Genomic DNA, 22,474 nt, shown 5'->3' with positions numbered 1-22,474 from the left:
CATAAGATAAGTAAATGCTTTTCATTCTCACGTTATATATTAATATATAATTTATAATTTTTATCTTTTTATTTAAACACATATACTTACGTATCAATATATGTATTTAAATAAAAAATAAAAATAATAAATTACATGTTAATCGTACGGTATAGAAGATAATAATTATAATCTTTTTTTGTATAAAGTAAATTAAGTAACAACCCGCATGATATGCTCCTGGTTTGACCATATTTATAAGTATTAATACAAATTTGGAATATATTTTTATGATGCTATTATAAGACTTTTGGATCTTTATATCTCACATCTAATGTATATTTTCAAGAAACATGTTTGTACATAACATCTTATGCATATTTTAAGGACTATGTGGCATCCAATCACATTTGAGAAATGTTTGTGTATGTCACATCTAATGCATAGCATGGCACCCAATCACATTCAAGAAACCTGAGTCTTTTTTTATAAAGAATAATTCTATTTATCATCCCTATACACCACTCCTATTTTAATTTTAATTTTTTATTTTTTCTACAACATACTAGAACAACTCAATTAGTTTACGATAAATAGTATCCATCTTTTATAAATTATGTTTACGATGTGCCATTGCCCATAAGCAGGGGTGGAACTACTAAGGAGCTTGGCTCCCCAAAATTCTTAAAATTTGATAAAAATTAAAATTTTAAAAGTGTTTTTATAAACTAAACTATATGAAAATTAGTATTTGCTCCTACATTATTTTTTGAGAAAATCTATTCTTGAGCCTACCATTTTACCATCTGCACCTTCACCTACTGTGATAGCTCAGTGTGGGATTTTTTTTTCTTCTCCCATTTGATTACATAGATGAGATGAGATGTTTTAAATAGTAATGAATAAAATATTGTTATAATATAATTTTTTAATATTAGATTTTTTTTTTTTAATTTGTAAAAGTTAAATATTGACAATCAAATCTTTCCATACTCATGGATTGCACACAATCAGGAATCTCTTATTCTTAGGCATATGTTACGATAGTATTTTTTCCTTTTATGTAGATTTCCATAATTAGTCCCATTGTACACTTATATATTTTGTAAAGCCGTGTACCAAATGTTCAATATACTGTATTATTCAAACACGTCTTCTTTCTCTTAACATGGTATCAGGCTAGACAAGGTCTTGTATTATCATGACAGAATCATCCCCGATCCCTCCTTCCCTCTCTTCCCCTTACCTCCTCCACCCCTCAGATTCCCCAAGCTTAATCCTTGTCAATGGACTCCTCACCGGCGACAATTATCCCAAATGGCAAAAAGCCATGACCCGAGCTCTCAATGCCAAAAACAAGCTTAGTTTTGTTGATGGTACCCTCACCCCCCCTGCCCCCAACACACCCGAATACACTCAATGGAACCAAACGAAGGATATGGTTCTCACTTGGATTCTCAACTCTATTAGCCCCTCTCTTGCCAACTCTCTTGAATATCATACCAACCCACGTGATGTTTGGGTTGATCTTTCCTCTCGTTTCTGTCATGGCAATAATGCCAGAATTTACCAACTCAAACGTACTCTCTCTTCTCTACACCAAACCACAAATTCAGTTCATGATTACTACAACCAAATCAAACAAATTTGGGATGAACTCAGTCATCTCCAACAAAGCACTGACCTCAAAGCATTGCAGCAGCAAGCCGATGATGAACGGGTCTTTCAATTTCTTCTCGGCCTCAACGATTCCTTCGCTTCTCTCCGTACTCAAATTCTGGCCATAGATCCCCTTCCACCCATCAGCAAAGTCTTTTCTATTTTATTTCAAGAAGAACAACAGAGGTTGCTCAACCTTCATCCTCCTTCATCGGAAACCATGGCCATGGCTGTCCGATCCAGTGGGCGCCCGAAACTCATTTTCAAGTGCACGGCTTGCGGCAAGGATGGACACACCAGAGACCGTTGCTGGACCCTCGTGGGTTATCCTCCTGGCCGCAACCCGAGACCCAAACCCCAGCCTTCTATTCTCGGTCAGCCACCGTCCAGCGTAAACCAGGTTGCCGTGGCCCCTTTGGCCTCCAGTCCGGTTCCTGGTTTGTCACCAGAGCTCTACCAGAAACTGCTTGGCTTGCTTGCACCGACCTCCTCTCCGATTGAGCCCACTGTCAACTTTGTTGGTAATCTCTTCCCCTCTTCTCTTGATTTTTCTCTCAATCGGTGCCTCCATTGGGTGGTAGACAGTGGCGCCAGCCACCACATTTGCCACCACAAGGATGCTTTCACCGATCTTCATCCTCTTGCAAACCCCCATTCCATACGGCTTCCCACGGGTCAAGATGTCCCTGCCGAAGGACTCGGCACCTGCATCTTATCTCCATCTCTAATTCTCACTCAAGTTTATTTTGTTCCCCTTTTAACCTTCAATTTACTATCTGTTTCCCAAATTGCCCTTCACAATTCTTGCATTGTTACTTTCTCTTCTAATAGCTGTTTATTTCAGGACCAACAGTCGAAGAAGCCGATTGGAACGGGTGAATTATGCAATGGGCTTTACGTGTACCGTCCCGACCCCTCCATGGTTTTTGCTACTCAATCCACTGCCAATAAGACCCTATGGCATCAACGTCTAGGTCATCCCTCTAGTTTTATTATTCCTACTATTTTTGATTCTCCTTGTATTCTTTCTGATTGTGATGTTTGTGCTCGTTCTAAGCACACTAGATTATCATTTCCAAATGTTGCTACTAAAAGTCTTTTTGCTTTTAATAGAATTTTTTGTGATATTTGGGGTGGATATCATACTTCCTCTTTATCAGGAGCACATTATTTCCTTACCATCGTAGACGATTTTTCCCGTACTACTTGGATATATTTAATGCGTTTTAAATCTGAAGCTTACACCCACTTAACGCATTTTTTTGCTCTCATCAAAACTCAATTTAACACCAATGTTAAAATCATTCGCACTGATAATGGGCAAGAATTTCTCTCTCATCAATTTCAAACTTATCTTCTTGACCATGGCATTATTCATGAACGTACTTGTGTTGAAACTCCTCAACAAAATGGTGTTGCGGAGCGTAAACACCGGCACCTTCTTAATGTTGCCCGCAGTCTTCGTTTTCAAGCCCACTTACCCCTTCCCTTTTGGGGAGATTGTATTCTCACTGCTGCTTATCTCATCAATCGCACTCCCAGTCGTACTCTTCAGAATAAATCACCTTTTGAGATTCTCTTCGACAAAACCCCCAACTACGATCACCTTCGCGTGTTTGGGTGCCTCTGTTATGCACAAACTCTTTGTGCTCATCGTGATAAATTTTCTCCTCGTGCTACTAAATGTGTCTTTCTCGGCTATCCCAGCACTCACAAAGCATACAAACTTTACAATCTTGATACACGTTCCATTTTTTATTCTCGTGATGTCACATTCCATGAACAACAATTTTCTTTCCAGGATACTTCAGACACTTCTTTTTCCTCTTCATCTCCAATTATTCCCCTTCTCGTCCCTGAACCCATTTTACCTACTTCTCACACACCTTTAAATCCTCCTCCAAATCCACCCTCCCCATCTTCACCTTCTCAATCTCCACCATCTTCCCCTCCACCTGTCTCTCGTCCTCGCCGCCACACTACACGGCCTCTCTATCTTCATGACTACATATGTCCCACCTTACCCACAGAGCCCACGGCATCTTCATCCGCTACACCGGCTTCAGGTACTGCTCATCCTTTATCTGCTTTTCTTTCCTATTCTCGTTTTTCTCCCCCACATGTTACTTATTTAAATGCTCTCACCTCTTGTGTTGAACCCTCATGTTATTCTGATGCTCTCAAACATTCTCATTGGCGCGAGGCAATGTCTGCCGAGCTCCAGGCTTTAGAAGCTAACTCCACTTGGACTCTTGATCATCTTCCCCCTGGCAAAAAACCCATTGGCTGTAAATGGGTTTTCAAAACTAAACTCAAAGCTGATGGAACTATTGAGAGATACAAAGCCCGACTGGTTGCCAAGGGCTATACTCAAGTTGAAGGTCTTGACTACCATGAGACTTTTGCTCCGGTAGCCAAAATGACCACTGTCCGCTGCTTATTAGCCATTGCTGCTACAAAAAATTGGATCATTCATCAGCTTGATGTCAACAATGCCTTCTTGCACGGCGATCTTGATGAAGAAGTCTACATGCACCCTCCTCCCGGCTATTGCATTAAGGGGGAGACCCGTGTTTGTCGACTCAGAAAATCCCTCTATGGCCTCAAGCAAGCCTCCCGCAACTGGTTTTCCAAACTAACTACTGTGCTTCTTGATGCAGGTTTTCATCAATCTCAGGCTGATCACTCCTTATTTACTCTTGTCACTCATACCACCATCACTCTTGTTCTGGTTTATGTTGACGATATATTAGTTGCTGGCAACGCTCTTTCCCAGATTGAGTTTTTCAAGACCCTTCTCTCCACTAACTTCAAAACCAAAGATCTTGGCTCTTTGAAGTTCTTTCTTGGTCTCGAAGTTGCACGCTCTTCTGCAGGCATTTTTCTAAACCAGCGAAAGTATGCTCTTGATATACTTTCTGACAGTGGTAACCTTGGTGCCCGGACTGCCTCTTTTCCGATGGAACAACATTTGAAGCTTTCTAATGAAGATGGATCCCTTCTTCCTGATCCTAGCATTTATCGTCGTCTTGTTGGCCGTCTCATTTACTTGACCATCACTCGACCTGACATTGTTTATGCCGTCAACATTCTTAGTCAGTTTATGCATACCCCTCGGGCTCCTCATATGACTGCTGCCACGCGTGTTCTCCGCTACATCAAAGGAAGCCCTGGCCAAGGCATCTTTTTCTCTTCTTCCAGCACCACTCAAGTAACGGCTTATACTGATTCTGATTGGGCCAGCTGTCCCACCACCCGTCGTTCCACCACGGGTTACTTCATCCAGCTCGGCACTAGTTCGATCTCATGGCGTACAAAAAAACAGACTACTGTTGCTCGTTCTTCCGCTGAAGCTGAATACCGCGCCATGGCTGTCACCACCTGTGAACTCATCTGGCTCAAGCAACTTCTCACCGATCTTGGCATCCCTCATCCCGAGCCCTTCCACCTCTACTGTGACAATCAGTCTGCACTTCACATTGCTCATAATCCAGTATTCCATGAACGCACTAAACACATTGAGATCGATTGCCATATCATTCGCGACAAAATTCGCTCCGGCCTCCTCAAAGCAATTCACACTTCTTCACATGAGCAAATCACAGATATCTTCACCAAAGCTTTAGGCCAGGATCTCTTCCATCACTTCTCTTGCAAGTTGGGCATTACGGATCTCCATGCACCAACTTGAGGGGGAGTATTGACAGAATCAAATCTTTCCATACTCATGGATTGCACACAATCAGGAATCTCTTATTCTTAGGCATATGTTACGATAGTATTTTTTCCTTTTATGTAGATTTCCATAATTAGTCCCATTGTACACTTATATATTTTGTAAAGCCGTGTACCAAATGTTCAATATACTGTATTATTCAAACACGTCTTCTTTCTCTTAACATTAAATTATTTATTCTATTTTATTTGAAGATGTGAAAAGATTGTAATGATGAGTTAAGATAAGATGAGATAATTTAGATTTTGTTAAACAAACGGAGCGTTTTCTTCCTTGATCACGATTAGTCAACAGACAGTTTTGATTAGTCCAAGTTAAAAGATAGTTTTGGTAGAGGATCGGGCTACTATGCTAGTGTTTACCGCTAGGTGCCACTCGGGCATACTTTTGTTTTTTCTCTTTTTTTTTTTTTTTTTTTAAATATTTTTTTCAATATATTTAAATATATTTTTTTAAAATACACTAATATACTTAAAACTACTTATTTAATTATTAAGTAAAAAAAAAAAATTAACTAGCAGTCAACTAGGGTGTTCAAGCCTAGGCTGCATAGCTGCTTTTCCCTTTAATAAATGTGAGATGAATTTTAACTTTTGGCTATTCCATTTACATAAGTCTCACATTGGAATAGCTATTTTTTCATTATATAATAATAAAATAATATACGATGAATTTCACTTTGATTATTCACATCAAATCTTCATATTGAATTATCTATTTATTCATTATATAGTAATAAAGTAATTAATAATTAATTTATATATTAATTTATTTTATTTTATCACTTTTTACCATTTTATAATTTATTTTATTTGAGTTGTATGCGGTGGATTTTACATGCATGGAAACAGTGGTTAGACAGAATATCTAAATTAATCTCTCAAGTGTTTGTCTGTTAACTTATGATGAATAGAATATCTAGGCCTACTCCAATTCAAGTACGTTCTAGCCTTAGAAAGAGGAGGAATATGTTGCTAATCCAACTTCATATTTTGCTAGGGATCTGATGTAGTGGAGGGTCTCGTGCTAAATCCTCCTTCACTTGTGGATCACATACATCTGAAAACTGGTGCATTTGCAAAGATGAAGAATTTGAGGTTGCTCCAGATCAATAATGTGCATTTCACTGGACGCTTTGAGCTTCTTTCCAAAGAGCTAAGATGGCTATGTTGGCATAAGTGGCCATTGAAAATTCTACCTCAAAACTTTCATCTAGAGAACCTTATATTCCTCTTTTGTTGTTAGTAATCAGAAGTACTAAATCTTTTTGTTCACACATCTCAAAAGTCTTGGCTATTCCAAAAATCTCAGTTATATACATAATCCAGGTATTCAACAAGTTGAAAGTCCTTAATCTCAGCTATTCATTTGTTTATAACGTGCCACACATTCAAATTTAAAAATTATAAAAATGTAAATATATATAAAAGTAGATCTTGGTAATTTATAATATATACGTAAAAGTGAACTTTTAAAAATAAAGCATCTTAATATATGTTTCAAGTTTTTGACGATAATGTTTCATGAAATAATATTCAGCTATTATATTTTTATAATGAAATATTTATAATTTATTTATTTCATCTAAACTATGAAATGATTTTTTAGAATGTTATATTTTATTCTAGTATATTTGTAATCTAGTTTATTAAGTTTTATGTAAATTCTAGATATTTTCATGTCACATTAAGCATATAATATTATAACAGAGACCTTAAATAAGATTTTTCTTATTCAATTAAGTCTAGAGTATAAAATTTCTCAACTATTTTCTATATAGATCACCAATCTTAAATGATTTTTCTTGTAATTTTACTTTAGATTTCAAATTAAGAAACTTAATATTGTATAATAAAAAACTTTTAGATTCATATTAGTAAGTTTATTATTTCACCTAAACTTAATTTTGATTTAATTTTGGTGATACCACACTCTTGAAAATAAATAATATATATGAATTATATAAAATTTTGAGACTATAGAAAAAAAAATTGAAAATATATTTTTATGTATATTAAAATTTTATAGAATATATAAAGATTATAATTTTTTTTGAAAGTCCATTTTCTATATTTATAAAATTGTGAATAAAAATTAAGGTGTACTTTTATTTTCTACGTGATTCCGCTGCAGTATCATCGCATCAGCATAATGATTGAATCGTGAAGTAACTGAAGTTTTTCCTCGTTTTCACGTACATTCACACCCATCCAGTGTAGCCAACCCTCAAAAACTTTCCCAAAATGTTCGCCGCGGCAAGCCTGGGGCCTGGATGTCGAGTGAGTGTGGTCTTGGGGACCGTGCGGTTCCATCAAAAAACCGAGAAAGAAGAAATTTCGGAGAAATTGACTTTTGAGATCAATGCTATGGATTGAAGAAAGAAGAACAGTAGGCACAATCGTCCAGGGGGCCCCATAAAAATCTTTGGGGGATCCGGACAACTCCCCCTATAAAATTCTTTGGGGGCCATTCGCTGATGGCAGTGCGGCATATTTCGTCCAAGTTTTCTCTAAATTTAATCTACAGCTAATTCCATGGCCATTGAAGCTTCTACTACTACTGATCCTGTCGGCGACATAGAAGCAGGAGTTGGGCTACCAGCTGTCGGCTTGGGGGTTGAATTACTTGAACGGCGCAGGCGCCGGCGCCGGCGCCACAACATGAACTGGGCTAAAATTATCATTCCTTCTTGCTTGACAGGAGTTATCGATGTAACACTTGTCTACATTCAAGTTCACTCAGATTTTCCCACAGCATTCCATTTTCTGAATATGGCAATGTTACTTGCATTTGCTTCTTTCTTCGTTGGCTGGTTCATAAATCCCGAGTACATGGTAACAACTAAAATTGTCGTTAACTGTGGCGCATTCTTCACATATACGGCGTTTTTCATCGGGGTTACTACTCCTGTTCCATTGTCTCTCAAGATTATTGGATGGCTCATCTATGCCATATCGCTCATTGCAGTTTCGTTGAGCTTCAAAACGGAAATAAAAGAGAATTATGATCAGGCCAGACGTCATATTTCAGCATACTTCAGGAATTAACGGTAACCGGTTTCTATTTTAACCGATACTGAAGATTTACCTGAATTGAATATCCAACCACGACATCATTTTAATCACATATATATTAACACAGCAGTCAGCCACACATCTCCCTCTTTCTCACTCAAAGGCCTCTCCTCAGTCCTCACTTTTCAGAACTATTTGTATCGCATGCAGTGCTCTCTCTCTCTATAATTCTGTATCTTTGTCCCTATTTTGATTTTATGAGATGCTAGGGTTAGGGTTTGTATGGTAGATTTGGATGTGGAATTTTATGATTTCTTTTTCTATTTTTATTTTGTACGTGTTTTTGTTGTGATTTTTGATTTATCAGTTGTGGTTATTTTCGTTGTAAGACAGTTGTTTTTATTTTGATTTTTATTGTAATAATTTCCTCGTTTATTAACATAATTGAAAGGGTCAAAATGGAATCATTATTATATATATATATATATATAAAAATTCTGTATGCAGTTATTTTTACGTATACTTTTGTGCACTCCAGTGATATTATTGGTTATATATTAAAAAAATTAATCTAGTCAATCTTATCAGTGACGTGCGCATGCAAGAAATACGCAAAAGTGATTGTATGTAACATTACTCATATATATATATATAATATGAAGTTAAATATAAAAAATGGGCTGTTTTGTGATAATCAAGAAGAGATTCCCAAACCAATCAAATCGATGAAGGGGATTTCATTAATGAATTCATCTCCTCGCTCTTGCTCCGCAGCTGGCCTCAACTTTGCTATGTGGGTACTGACTCATCGCAAAAACTCAATAACTCCGATGATATTGGTCTGAAATTTTTGAGTGCTGACAAATTGCAACAACTCATTCCAATTATTATTAAGAAGGTGAATAATTTTATGTTTTATTATCATTGTAAACATTCTATTATTGTTATTATTATTACTATTATAAATTTATTAAATGTTATATCATTAATAAGTTGTTCATTTTAATTCGGATTATTATTATTATTATTATTACGAAAAATGAAGTTAAATGGTTTAGACTTCTGTCACTTCTTCTCTTATCTCGGATGATTATTTTGTGAGTGAGATCGCAACAGTTTATCATTATCCTCACAGCAATCACTCCTAGGCACCGCAAGGCAGTTCAGCTGAAAACCCACTACCAGTAGAGAACCCAACGCATCACACCTAGTAATGATTGATAAAATAAAACACTCTTTTGAATTACTGTTATCATTGGCTTCCTTTCAAGTAGCTCTGTCATATAAACCATTAGAGAACCTAACGCATCGTAAGCCTGCACTAACATCCCCACAGTAGATCTCAGCCCCTCACTCTGTAACACACCAAGTAATAAGCGATAAAATAAAACACTGCAATGACTCACTTCGAGGGAGCATCACCAAAGAATAGAGGAAGAAGATGACGATAAATAAGGAAATAAGGTTTTGATTACTTTCGGCATGGAATTTTGTAGAGCCCTGCCCCTCCTTAGAAGTCTTTACCATACTGTCCCACATACGGCCTAGACTAAAAGCTCACTAAAACAATTGAAATAAGAATTACTTTAAAGGGCCCAAGCCCATTAACCCACAACAACTACATTCAATGAAACAAAGACCTAAACCTGTAATGAAAATTAACTAAATAAACGTAAGGTGGCCCATGGCCCAACAAGCATATAAACCCAAACTAGTTGATGATGCCTTGTAAACGTTCTCGGACTGTGACAAACCTCTCCCTTCAGAACACATCGCCCACAAGGTGGGGATATGCTTCTTGAACAAGATATTGACATCAGTTGTTAAGATCCTGACATCGGGTATCCCACCACCTAAGTAAAAAACGAGGATGTTCTTTTTACAGCACCTGGTCGTATTCCCAGATTCCATGGCTCCAACACAAGCAGCTTGTACTTTCTCAGTGGAATCCAAAAGTCTTAACATTCTCATTCAGTTGTGCCCTATGTGAAAGCCCTTGCAACCAAGCAAATATTAAGGCAATGCTGTTTGTGCTAGTTTCACCACCTTTCTGGTGAATTCTATAGTGCCAGGTCACGGTACCACGGGCAGCTTCTACTTCCATGGTCTTTCTATCTGGACACATCAGTACAGAAGTCATCAATCCAAGAGATCCAGACCCAGTTAAGAAATCCTTCTGGACATCACCTAGATTCATAGTTCCTGCATGTCCATACATAACCTCCTTCACTCTTGAGAGCATGAGCCACCATATCATTAATGATTCTGTATTCATACCATATACCAGTAGCCTCATACTTTAAATTCCACTTGGTCTCATAAATCTCTTGAAATATGTCCTTGAATCTTCCATCATATTTCTTTAGAATTTTATTTTTTGAGCCAAGATATAGTGGCCATTTTTTTTTCACGTACAAGGTTCTTAGAAGCCTCAGCAAAAGCATGCATAGACTCCTCAGTGTTATACATTAACAATGCCACTATCCCGGCACCTGTAAAGTTGAAAACCTTGAACTCCTCTAAATTTTCACGAGAACTCCTCAAGACAGGAGGCCCACCTGCATATTCAATCCTTGGGTTCTCACTTAAGCCTTTTTTGTCATAACCATTGTAAGGTTCATACTGGTCAAGTCTTTGCCCAGTAGCCCGAATGAGAGAAGTCTCACCCTCTTCAGTTTTTGCATCAACATCAATTTCGTCGCCAGGTGTTAACTTGAAATTACTCTTATCCATCACCTGAAATACAAATTTCAGGAAGTTCTGTTCTAGTACATTAGTGTCTTCAAGAGATAGGTTCTACTGCTCCAATTCTGAGCCCAATGTATGGGGTCAAATAGGGAGTACGGTTGGACGGGTCCTCAAAACGTAGAAGAAACCAAGCTCGAACTGTGTATTCAACTCTTTTGCAAAGCTTTAAAAACTCATTCCGGTCCGTATTATGCTCACAGAGAAGAGGCAAACCCAGCAATGGATTAGAAATATAACCAGGCACGCTTCATGTAGCAGAACCTGCTGCCTCTTTATTGACCATTACAACTAGTGCTGAACCTTTTTTCTTAGCACTCTTAATGACAACATCTTCCACCAAGATTTGGGACTCACCCCTGAGCTTCTCGAGAAACTGAAGCACGATCATCTTCTGCTAAAAATTAGGTTCAAAAATATTTTCTAGAACTCTCATAACAATTATAGGAAAAAAGAGTCCAATTTTTGCTTCCAATCTTGCTCTAAATCTTGATACCAGTCTAATACAAATGGAGCCAAAAAGCTGGAAAATAGTCGTAAGATTTTTTTCCAGGCAATTCGTCAAACAACTACGCCATACCTGGTCAAAAAATCCATTCAAGTAACTAGTGCCAGATCCTCCCACTGTCGTTGGCTGCTCGATTATTGTTCCACCAAAGAAAACTTTATAAATCTTATCATCCAAAACATCACGGTCAGTAGTAAGAATATGAACGAGTTCTTTTGACGCCATGATCACTACCTCCATTGAGGAATAACAGCAGCTGATCAAGCCTGGGGTAACCAGAGGAAAGAGCAATAACAGAGTGTTGCATCGGTTGAGGCAGAGCAGCTAGCTGTATCAATTTCACCATGCTCTGCAGGTAGTGCCATCTCTTCCTCTTCACTACCTTTTGAAATTTCTCCACTATGATTAGAATCGGCGACAATGGAGACTGAAGATGTAACGCCCTGAACCCCACCGGGTCGGAGAATTACTACCTGTAACTTAAAAACTTATCTCCCTAGACATCTAACAATTTTCAAAGACTTCGAAAGTAATAAATAATGTCATAATTTCCATATAAACGCATAATGATGTCCATAAAATTCAACATAAATCAAAAGGGTCCACAATTTCCCATTAGCTTCATCAAAATAGATTGACAAATCCTTAAGTCTTACTAAACCCAAAAGGGCTACACGATTGAAATAGGAATAGGAGAGTAAGTGGGATGTGGATAAGAGTTAGAGTGGGACTGGGACTGAAAGGGGAATACTGACTCTTGAAATACCACATCACAAGAAATAATGATTTTTTTTTTTTTTTTTTGTACGTGGATTATAGCACTTGTACCCCTTTTGTTTAAGCCTATAATCCAGGAAGACACAACCTGTGGAAGATGGTTGAAGTTTATGCTTATTGTAAGGGCGAAGATTGGGCCAACATGCACAACCAAATACTCTTAAAAAACTGTAGTCGGGATTGCATTTGAATAACACTTGAAGTGAGGATTTGTGATCTAGTAATGGTGTAGGGAGGCCGTTTATTAGATAATTATGACAAGCTGTGTGAAAGGCCTCGTCCCAAAATGGAGAGTGACTTGACTGTGATGTAATAGAGCTAGTCCTATTTCAACAATATGGCAATGTTTACGTTCGATTGCACCATTTATTTATTTATTTATTTGTGTGTGTGAGCATGATAAGCGATGATTGATGCCAATGGAGATGAGTAGTATGTAAAAGTGACTCACATAGAGTTTTAGTTTCTTCAAAGCCATACTTCTTCCAAGTGGTGTCTTAAGGCTTGAAGGGCTTGTGGAAATCATGCAATGAAGAGAAGGTGTGGATAGCTTTTGTTGTACCAAAACTCTACCTAAGCTAAATAGTAGCAGTCTCAATTAAAAATTTACCTCTCTTTTGATCGATTTGAATAATCACTTATTTTAAAAAGTTCAAGAAATGTAATTATTCAATTAATGTTACCGGAACCGATGAAGTACTAAAAACAAAACATTTTTCGAAGAATCCATTTATCACTTGTCTTCTCATAAGTATAACACGTACCAAAATATAGTGATTAATGTGGCATCCGTATCTCTAACAATAGTATTTTAAGCTTTTCGTGCAATTTGACTATGTATTCAACAAAAGGAAATTTACTACTCAAGTTCCTGGAGCTTGCATCTAAGGATGTAACTGGTCCAATTCAGTCTAATTTTAGACATTCTTTTTTATAATCGAACCGATATACATTAGTTTTAGAAATTTAAGAACCAATATAAGACCGATTCACCATCAAAACCTAAACTTTCAATTTTTCTAGTTTCGGTTTGGTCCATTTTTCCAATTTTACAGAGAAATAAAATCAATGAATCATACTCCAATAAAATTTTGGTAAGTAATTGACTCATATTCCGCATTTTATGTTATATTAATTTAATATTATAAAATCAAAATTTATATGTGATATCAAAATTCAAATGTTATATTAAAAATTATAAGATTAATTTATGTTATATCATAATAAAATGTTATATTAAAATTTGTAAGATTAATTTTACGTTATAAGATTAATAGACAAGAATAATAAGATTTTAAAATTTTATATTATATTAATTAGCAATTTAGCATATAATATATAATATAATTTAAAATTTTATATAAAATATAAAAAAAGTAAAAATAATAAATATATATGTACTGATTCGTTGCGTTTTAAAGACTACAATTGAAACCGGATCAATTTTTAACCAATTTTACTAAATAGAAACTAGTACTGGACCGTATCGATTCAGTCTTGTTCACTGGTTTTTCAACTTTTTTACCGCCTTATTTGCACTTTTCAAATTACTGTTAAGGGAAAAGTAACGATAGCTTTAATTTACGTTTTAGATTTTAAGATTATTTTTCTGTTTATGTCAATGTGGCATGCTGATAGAGCATTTTTAAAAAACAATAATTTAAATATTGACTATCAATAATATGACATGCATTACCATTTACCTTCTAATGTCATGGCACTACAAGAGAATTGGTTTTTAGAGACAAAAAACTTTGTCTCAAAAAATAAGAATTCCGTCCCTAGAAGTTTTTGGAGACGAAAAGTTTTTGTCTCTATTTTGTCTCAGAAAGACCGTCTTAGAAGGTTTTCGAAAAAAGTACTTTTAGGGACAAAATTGGACGGAATCAGTCGAAACCGTTCGAATGGGAAATTTTTTTTGAGACAAAAAAATTTCATCTCAGAATGAAGTTCGAATGAAAGAATTACTGTTCGAACAACAGGAAATGATAATTCGAACCAACAACCATCTTTAACCGAATTCGTTCGAACAACACAGTTTGAAATGACTTTTGTTCGAAGAAAAATTTTAACTGTTCGAACAGACAATATATTTACGGAAATATTTTGTTCGAACGAAGTTTTGAAAACATCGTTATTCGAATGAATATTTAATTGTTCGAACAAAGGCACTGATTGTATTTCTTGACACGTTCGAATGAGTTTTTTTTTTATATTCGAATGGATATGTTTTTGTTCGAATGTATGCATAAATGGTAATTTACCATTCGAACGGTATTGATCAAACAGAATAAAATTTAATTAAAATGATAATAGTAATACAAATTATAATCTATATACATAAATTGTTCAAATGTTTACAAACATCATAAATAAAGGTAATTAAAAAAATTAAATGAATTATGATTGTGGTGGTACTGGTGGCATAGGGTTTTGAGACATCATTGACTGGAATTGTTCATACATTTTTTGATTATTTAATTGTAGCCTCTCTTCTAATCTTGCCTCTAAATCTGCTGCTTGATCTAATCGGGTCAGCAACTCTTTTTCCTTCGACCTTAATCGTTCTATCTCAAGTGTAGCTTCCTCTAATCTCTTAGTCTGGTCATCATTTGATCTGGCTTTAGAAGAGGATGACGATGTTGAGGATGGCTTCACGCAACGTCCTAAGCCCCTCAAATATCCAGAACGTGATCCAAGAACTTGAGAAAAGATTTGAGCATCGTTGACAGATGATTCATCAGATGGATCCGCAGTAGTGTCTTTAAGAGATTTCATCTTGTCCTACAAAAAGAAAAACATTAAAATTAGTATAGGTAACAAAAATATATCTAGACAATGAAATTAAATAAACTTAAACTTACATAATTTGCCTCTGCTTCAGGATTGCTCCAAACACCATCACGATTTTTATGTACTTTAGCATACAATTGGGTCAGATCATAATCAGCGGGATTTTCTTCTTGCTGCAAAATGAAAATTAATATAAGAATTTAAACCAGAAAAGTGCATGTATTAATATTTAATGGAAAATAAAATAACTAACCATTTCTTTTTTACAGGCGATGAAAAGATCGAGAACCCGCATGATGGTGTATCATTAAATTTGATCTATTTACTTTGTTCACCGTACTCCGTTGCTAAAAAAAAGTATTATAATTTTATATTTAATACATCTATCATATTAAAAAAAGACAGCAGCGAAATTACCTGATAAGCAGAATCTTTAAACAGATCACAAACTTTCTCCCAATCATTTGGTGGCATTGCTTGGAATGGATTTTGACGCGCTTCTGTCGTAGTACTGAACTTTTGATAGTATGCATGACATTGACCTTTGTATCTCCAGAATGCATTCGACATCAGTTCCTCAATCGTTAGTCGATCCTCTCGTCGGCCAAAATTTAGTTCAAACTCATCTTTCAAAAAATTAGAAGCAATTAGTATAATTTCAAAAGTTATTTAAATAAAAATGTTCTCTTGAGTAACTTATTACCAGGCAACGATTTTTTATGTGATCTTTCACATCTTGGGAAACTTTAGCCCAGGAGGATGTAGCCATTGGTGCATACGTGCGAGTAAGTGTACCAACATAAGAAGCAAGCCAAGCTGCTGAATCCCCAGAGCCACCGGTGTGATCATCAGATATATCAACTTTAATTTTACCTACTTTCCGTACTTTCTCTATGCCGACACCCCTCGTAATGCCTCTAACTCGACGCTGATTTACAATAGCTATATATACAAAAATTAAATCATATATTTTAATTAAAATAATCATATAATTTAAAAGATATGCAATGATAAAATACCTTGTTCTGGTTCTGGTGATATTGGCCCACCATTGTTGACAGGTGAATCACACGGGGAGTTAGTATGTGGTGGGGATGGCTCACGTGTTCTTTTGCGTTTAGGAAGCATATCTGTTTGAAATTATAATAAATTATTATTCAAACAAATGGGAGAATCTTTTTATAAGAATTATACCTACACAAATATCTGTTTGAAAATCATTCGGTATCAGTTTTGTTGGACCAGTCGCTCTCATCATCAGTAGACACTTCAGTTGATTTATGTTCTTCCGACATGTCACCTTCAATTACTTCGGGTTGAACATCTTCTCTGCGCAATGGGACCATGTCATATTGGCTTAGATCAACAAATAGATTGATGCCTGATTCATTTTCTTGATATGCTTCTTCATGGCCTGGACTATCAACTTCTTCATGTGGTTTGTCTGCCTCTGGAATATAATCATATACATTTCTTGGTGCAAACTTCTCGACTACCCGCCATGGATTTTCGAACTCTGGATCATCTAAATAAAAAACTTGATTTGCTTGGTTTGCGAGAACAAAAGGATCGTCCTCATACCATTTGCGAGAGGTATTGACACTTACAAAATATTCATCTTTACGCACTCCAACCTAGGATTTGAGACATCCCACCAATTACATTTGAATAACCAGATCATATATCCCCCCACATACTTTAACGCTATGATATCTTCCACAATTATGTAAAAATCGATATTATCATCCCCATGACTTCCTTCGACTACAACCCCACAATTTTGAGTAAACCCAATTTATGGGATAAGCTCTATCAATAAACTATTATAATACACGTGTCTGGGTACCATCTATTTTTAAGGTAGTTGGTCCTATCCCATTCGAGAGACTATCATCTATATCGCATATATACTCAGTCCAAAACTCGTATGTTAGTAAAAATTTCGGCAACATTTCCCTACAATTCTTCAAATATGCCAGTCACGGTAAGTCATCGACCCTATTCATGGGCCGAGAAACTTACGAACTACATACTCGAAGAATGTAAAAAAATGCTAAACCAAAATTTTAATTGACTAACACATAAGTTTTAACTGAATATATATGCCATATAGATGATAGAATCCCAAACTGTCCACTTTGGACAATTCAAGAGTTGTACCCAAACATTCTTTACGAGAATATTTGGCCACAACTCTCGAATGGGTTTAAGGTTTAACTGCATGTAAAATAATTAGAAAATCCAACACCTCAATAATAAACATAACAAGTATACATCATAAATACATTACAAGATTACATTACAAGTATACATGATGGGCCCTGCCATATATTTAAGTACTTATAATTCTTTACTTAAAGATTTCATCATGTTAATCATCTTAATTAGAGTACTTAAATAATTATGAAAATATAAGTTATAATTTTTTACAACTTATATTTTATAATTATAATTTAAGTATTAATCTATTAATTAGAGTACTTAAATAGAATTAATTATGCATTATAATTCTTTAATTAAGTACAATAAGAATATTTAGAGTATTAATCATCTTAATTAGAGAGCTTAAATAATTCTGCATATTTAATTATAATTTTTTATAACTTATATTTTATTGTTTTTTTTTAGTATTAATCTATTAAATATTTTCACTAATACATTAAAATTCTTTTATTAAATATCAAATAATTATATTTTAAGTTTTCGAATATTACAATACAGTACTTAAATATTTACAATTATACATTATAATTACATTTTATAATTACTTTATAACTATCATCTAATTGATACTGTTCGAACAAATACTCAATATGTTCAAATAGAATAAAGCCATCATTTGATTCCGTTCGAACTGATTACATTCAATTCGAACGGTATTCAGAGTGTTCGAATGGGACAAAGCCAGAAATCAGTCACAAAAAAGAGCAAAAAACTGAATCGCAAAACACAATTTTCACATACATGATAGCATATTTCAATACGATACATTGGAAACTATATGATTATCCCTAAATATGATTATTAAATAACTTAGAAAACTATAAAAACTTACCTCCAATTTTTGCAATCCAATAAAAATATCAATTCACAATACCTATATATGCAGAAAACACATTAAAGAGCTGTTCTATCCCAACAAATAAATGCAAGAAATGAAATTGTACTTGTAAACGAAAATCAGAATGAAAAATAACAAAAAAACCATTTACCTCTTCTCCTTCTTTCTTCTCTCTCAAGAATCTCTTCTCTCTCGCTTCTTTGAAGCTCTCTCTCTCCACAACACTCTCTATCAGCCTCTGCCACGCTCTCTCTCCCTTTCTTAAACTTCAATCTGAGTGAAAATAAAGTGAAAGGATCGGGTTAATAATATGTGAATTTACGTTCGAACAGATTTTTTACAAGTTCAAACGCGAAAATCAAAAAAACCGCGAATTTTTCCCACAATATTTTCCCGTTCAAATTAATAATATTTCAGTTCGAACGAAAAAAAGGAATATTCTCCAGCATATACCGATAATTTGGCGCGAATTTTCCCTCCAAACAAAAAAGCTTCGTTCGAACAAAATTTATATCTATTCGAACAACTTAATATGAGTTCGAACAGATAATAATAGAAATATATAAATATACTTATTATATTATTATTAGTATATAATAAAATACAATACACGTTATAATACTAAGTGTCAGTAATAGCATAATACTAAGTTTCTTATCAATCTATAATATTATGTATTATTAACAAACTAATATTTTATTTAGTATCACTAATAGTGTTATACTTATAATTAGTATCACTATAAGTATAACACTAAGTATCACTAACAGTATAATATTATCTATTATAATATAGATAGCATAAATATTTGAAAACTAATAGTACTATAATACTTTCTAATATATTCTAAGTACTTGGTTTATTAATTACTAATACACAAACTAAATATATTAGATATATGTATTTTATACTTATATTTAATGCAATGTTTTACTATAGACTTAGTATATTACAATATAATGCAATGCTTTACCTGAGACTATTTTATACTCATCTAATGCATAATTTAAATATTAGTACTAATACTAGTTATTGAACCCAAGGTTTCAAGTTTTATGTAATTATATATCTACACATGAATTTTGATGATAACAAATGAATTCAAAGAATAAAGAAGTCTCAAACTCAAGTTGTCTACACAATGGAGTCAAGCAAAAGAAATTTGGGATAACTTGGAAGTTACTTATGAAGGAACTTCGCAAGTCAAGAAACCAAAAATTTATATTCTTACTCATGAATATGAAATGTTTAAGATGAATGATGATGAATCTATTTCTAGTATGCACACTCGTTTTACTAACATCATAAACAGCTTGACAACTCTTGGCAAAGTTTATTCTAAGGTGGAAATAGTAAGAAAAATTCTCAACTCTCTACCAAAACGCTGGGAATCAAAAGTGACAGCGATTCTTGAAACTAGAGACCTCAAGAAGCTCGAAGTGAATGAACTCATCGGGTCACTTATCACCCATGAGTACACATTGAAAAGAGGAGAAGAAGAAGGAAAGGCAAAGAAGAGCTTGACACTTAAAGCTGTTCCTCATGAAAGTGAAAGTGATGAAGATGAGGAAAATGAAGATAAAGATGAAGAAGTTGCAATGATAACAAGAAGAATTCAGAGGTTCTTAAAGAAAAATAAAACTCCTCCGAGGAAATCCTTCAAAAAGTTTTCCAAAAAAGATTCAGGTAAAAATGACACTTTAATTTGTTATAAATGCAATAAGCCTGGTCATATCAAGCCAGATTGTCCTCTGCTAAAGAAAGATCGAAACAAGGGCAAGAAAGCAATGAAAGCTACATGGGATGATGATTCAAGTAGTTCAGATAGTGAAGCAAGCAATGGAGAATCAGCAAATCTTTGTCTTATGGCTAAAGATGACATTGAGGTAACAAATCTTGATAATATTGAAGATCCTTCATATGAAAATTGCAAAATGTTTTAGAAGAGGTTTATGAGGAATTTGAAAAATTGGGTATCAAATATACTGCTTTGAAAAAGAAAAATTCTTTTTTAACAAACGAAATTGATATTTTAAGAAAAGAAAGTATCATTTTGAAAGATGAAAATCTTGAGTTGAATAAGAAGAAAACCGATTTAGAAAATATTGTTGAAAACTTTACGAATGGAAAAAGAAATTTTGAAAAACTTCTTGGTAGTCAAAGATGTGTTTTTGACAAGGCAGGTTTGGGATATATGCCAAAACAAAAATACAAACCTTATAAAAATTTCTTTGATAATCCTTCTACATCAAAGACCAATATTCAAAATTCTTTTCATAAAACTAATTTTGTCACAAAAGGATATTATTATAATCATTCAAGTTCTTCATATATGTCACATGCTATTTGCAATTTCTGTAATAGAAATGGTCATAATTTTCATACTTGTCCTATTAGAAGAAATCATACAATGACTATTAGGGCCATATGGGTACCTAAAAATCTTGTTTCTTCTAATACAAATAAATAAAGGACCCAAAGAACTTAGGTACCAAGAAAAAATCATTTTAATTGTTTTTATAGGTATGCATGAAGTCATCCACAAGCAAAAACAAGTGGTTTTTAGATAGTGGATGTTCAAGACACATGACGGGAGACAAGACTAAGTTCTTTGATCTTAGATCTAAAGAAGAAGGACACGTGACATTTGGAGACAACTCGAAAGGGAAGATCGTGGGAATATGTAAAATTGGCAATGAATCTTCTCCCATAATTGAAGATGTTCTACATGTTGAATGTCTAAAACATAATCTTTTGAGCATAAGTCAATTATGTGATAAAGGATTTACAGTTACTTTCAAAATGGACAAGTGCATTATTTTGAATGATCATGATTGTAATATTTGTTTTATTGCTTTTAGAAACAATAATGTTTATACAATCGATTTTGAAGAAATTACCTCACAAGATGCTATTTGCTTTTCAGCTCAAAATGAAACTAGTTGGCTATGGCATAGAAGATTAGGTCATGCCAACATGGAACTTATTTCCAAACTTTCAAAAAATGATCTTGTAAGAGGTTTACCAAAAACAAATTTTCTTAAAGACAAAATTTGTGATGCATGCCAATTTGGTAAACAAACAAAAACTTCTTTTAAAACCAAGAAACATATTTCCACTACTAGACTATTGCAACTGATACACATGGATCTTTTTGGACCAAATAGAGTTGCAAGTCTAGGAGGAAAATATTATGCATTTGTTATTGTTGATGATTTCTCTAGATATATACTTGGGTCATCTTTCTTGCTCATAAATATGAGGCACATAATGCTTTTACCAAGTTATGCAAGAGAATTCAAAATTAAAAGGACTATACTATTTCAAGTATCCGAAGTGATAGGGGAAAAGAGTTTGTTAATAAAAATATTGAAACTTTTTGTGATGAAAATGGTTTTGTGCATAATTTTTCTGCTCCTCGAACTCCTCAACAAAATGGGGTAGTAGAGAGGAAAAATAGATCTCTTCAAGAGATGGCAAGAACAATGCTTAATGAGAACAACTTGTCTAGTTATTTTTGGGCTGAAGCGGTAAGTACTGCATGTTATATTATAAATAGAGTTATGCTAAGGTCTAAGTTAGATAAAACTCCCTATGAGCTTTGGAATGAGAAAAAGCCCAACATTCGTTACTTTCATGTATTTGGATGCAAATGTTTTATTGTGAATGACAGGGATAATTTAGGTAAGTTTGATGCAAAATCTGATGAAGGTATCTTTCTCGGGTATTCTACTAATTATAGTAAAGCTTATAGAGTATTCAATAAAAAGATTTTGACTGTACAAGAATCTATGCATGTAGTATTTGATGAATCTAATTCTCCACTCTCCAAGAAATCTATTGATGAAGAAACAGGAGGTATAAATAACACGGAAAGTCTCAATCTCAACAAAGAGAAAACAATAGAGGAAGTTCAACATGGAGCCATCAGGAAAGATCATCAAAATTTAATACAATATGCAAACAAACAGTGAAAATTTGTGAAAGATCATCCAGTGGAACAAATTTTGGGAGAACCTTCACGAGGTGTAAGTACTCGATCATCTCTTAGAAATATTTGCAATCATACTGCTTTTCTATCTCAAATTGAACCCAAAAATATTGATGATGCACTTCTTGATGAATTTTGGATTCTAGCTATGCAAGAAGAGTTGAATCAATTTGAAAGAAATGATATTTGGACACTTGTTCCTAGACCCAAA

At 34.5% G+C, this 22,474-nt stretch overlaps 1 pseudogene; it reads right to left on the bottom strand.

Annotated features, from left to right (window-relative positions):
• Positions 1 to 10,002: 10,002 nt before the first annotated feature.
• LOC122294122 lies at positions 10,003 to 12,006 on the bottom strand (annotated as a pseudogene).
• Between the last annotated feature and the right edge of the window lie 10,468 nt (positions 12,007 to 22,474).

This window comes from Carya illinoinensis, chromosome 14, assembly GCF_018687715.1.
Source record: "Carya illinoinensis cultivar Pawnee chromosome 14, C.illinoinensisPawnee_v1, whole genome shotgun sequence".
NCBI lineage: Eukaryota > Viridiplantae > Streptophyta > Magnoliopsida > Fagales > Juglandaceae > Carya > Carya illinoinensis.
The sequence above is the reverse complement of the archived record's forward strand: the minus strand, read 5'-3'. Positions and strand labels throughout refer to the sequence as shown.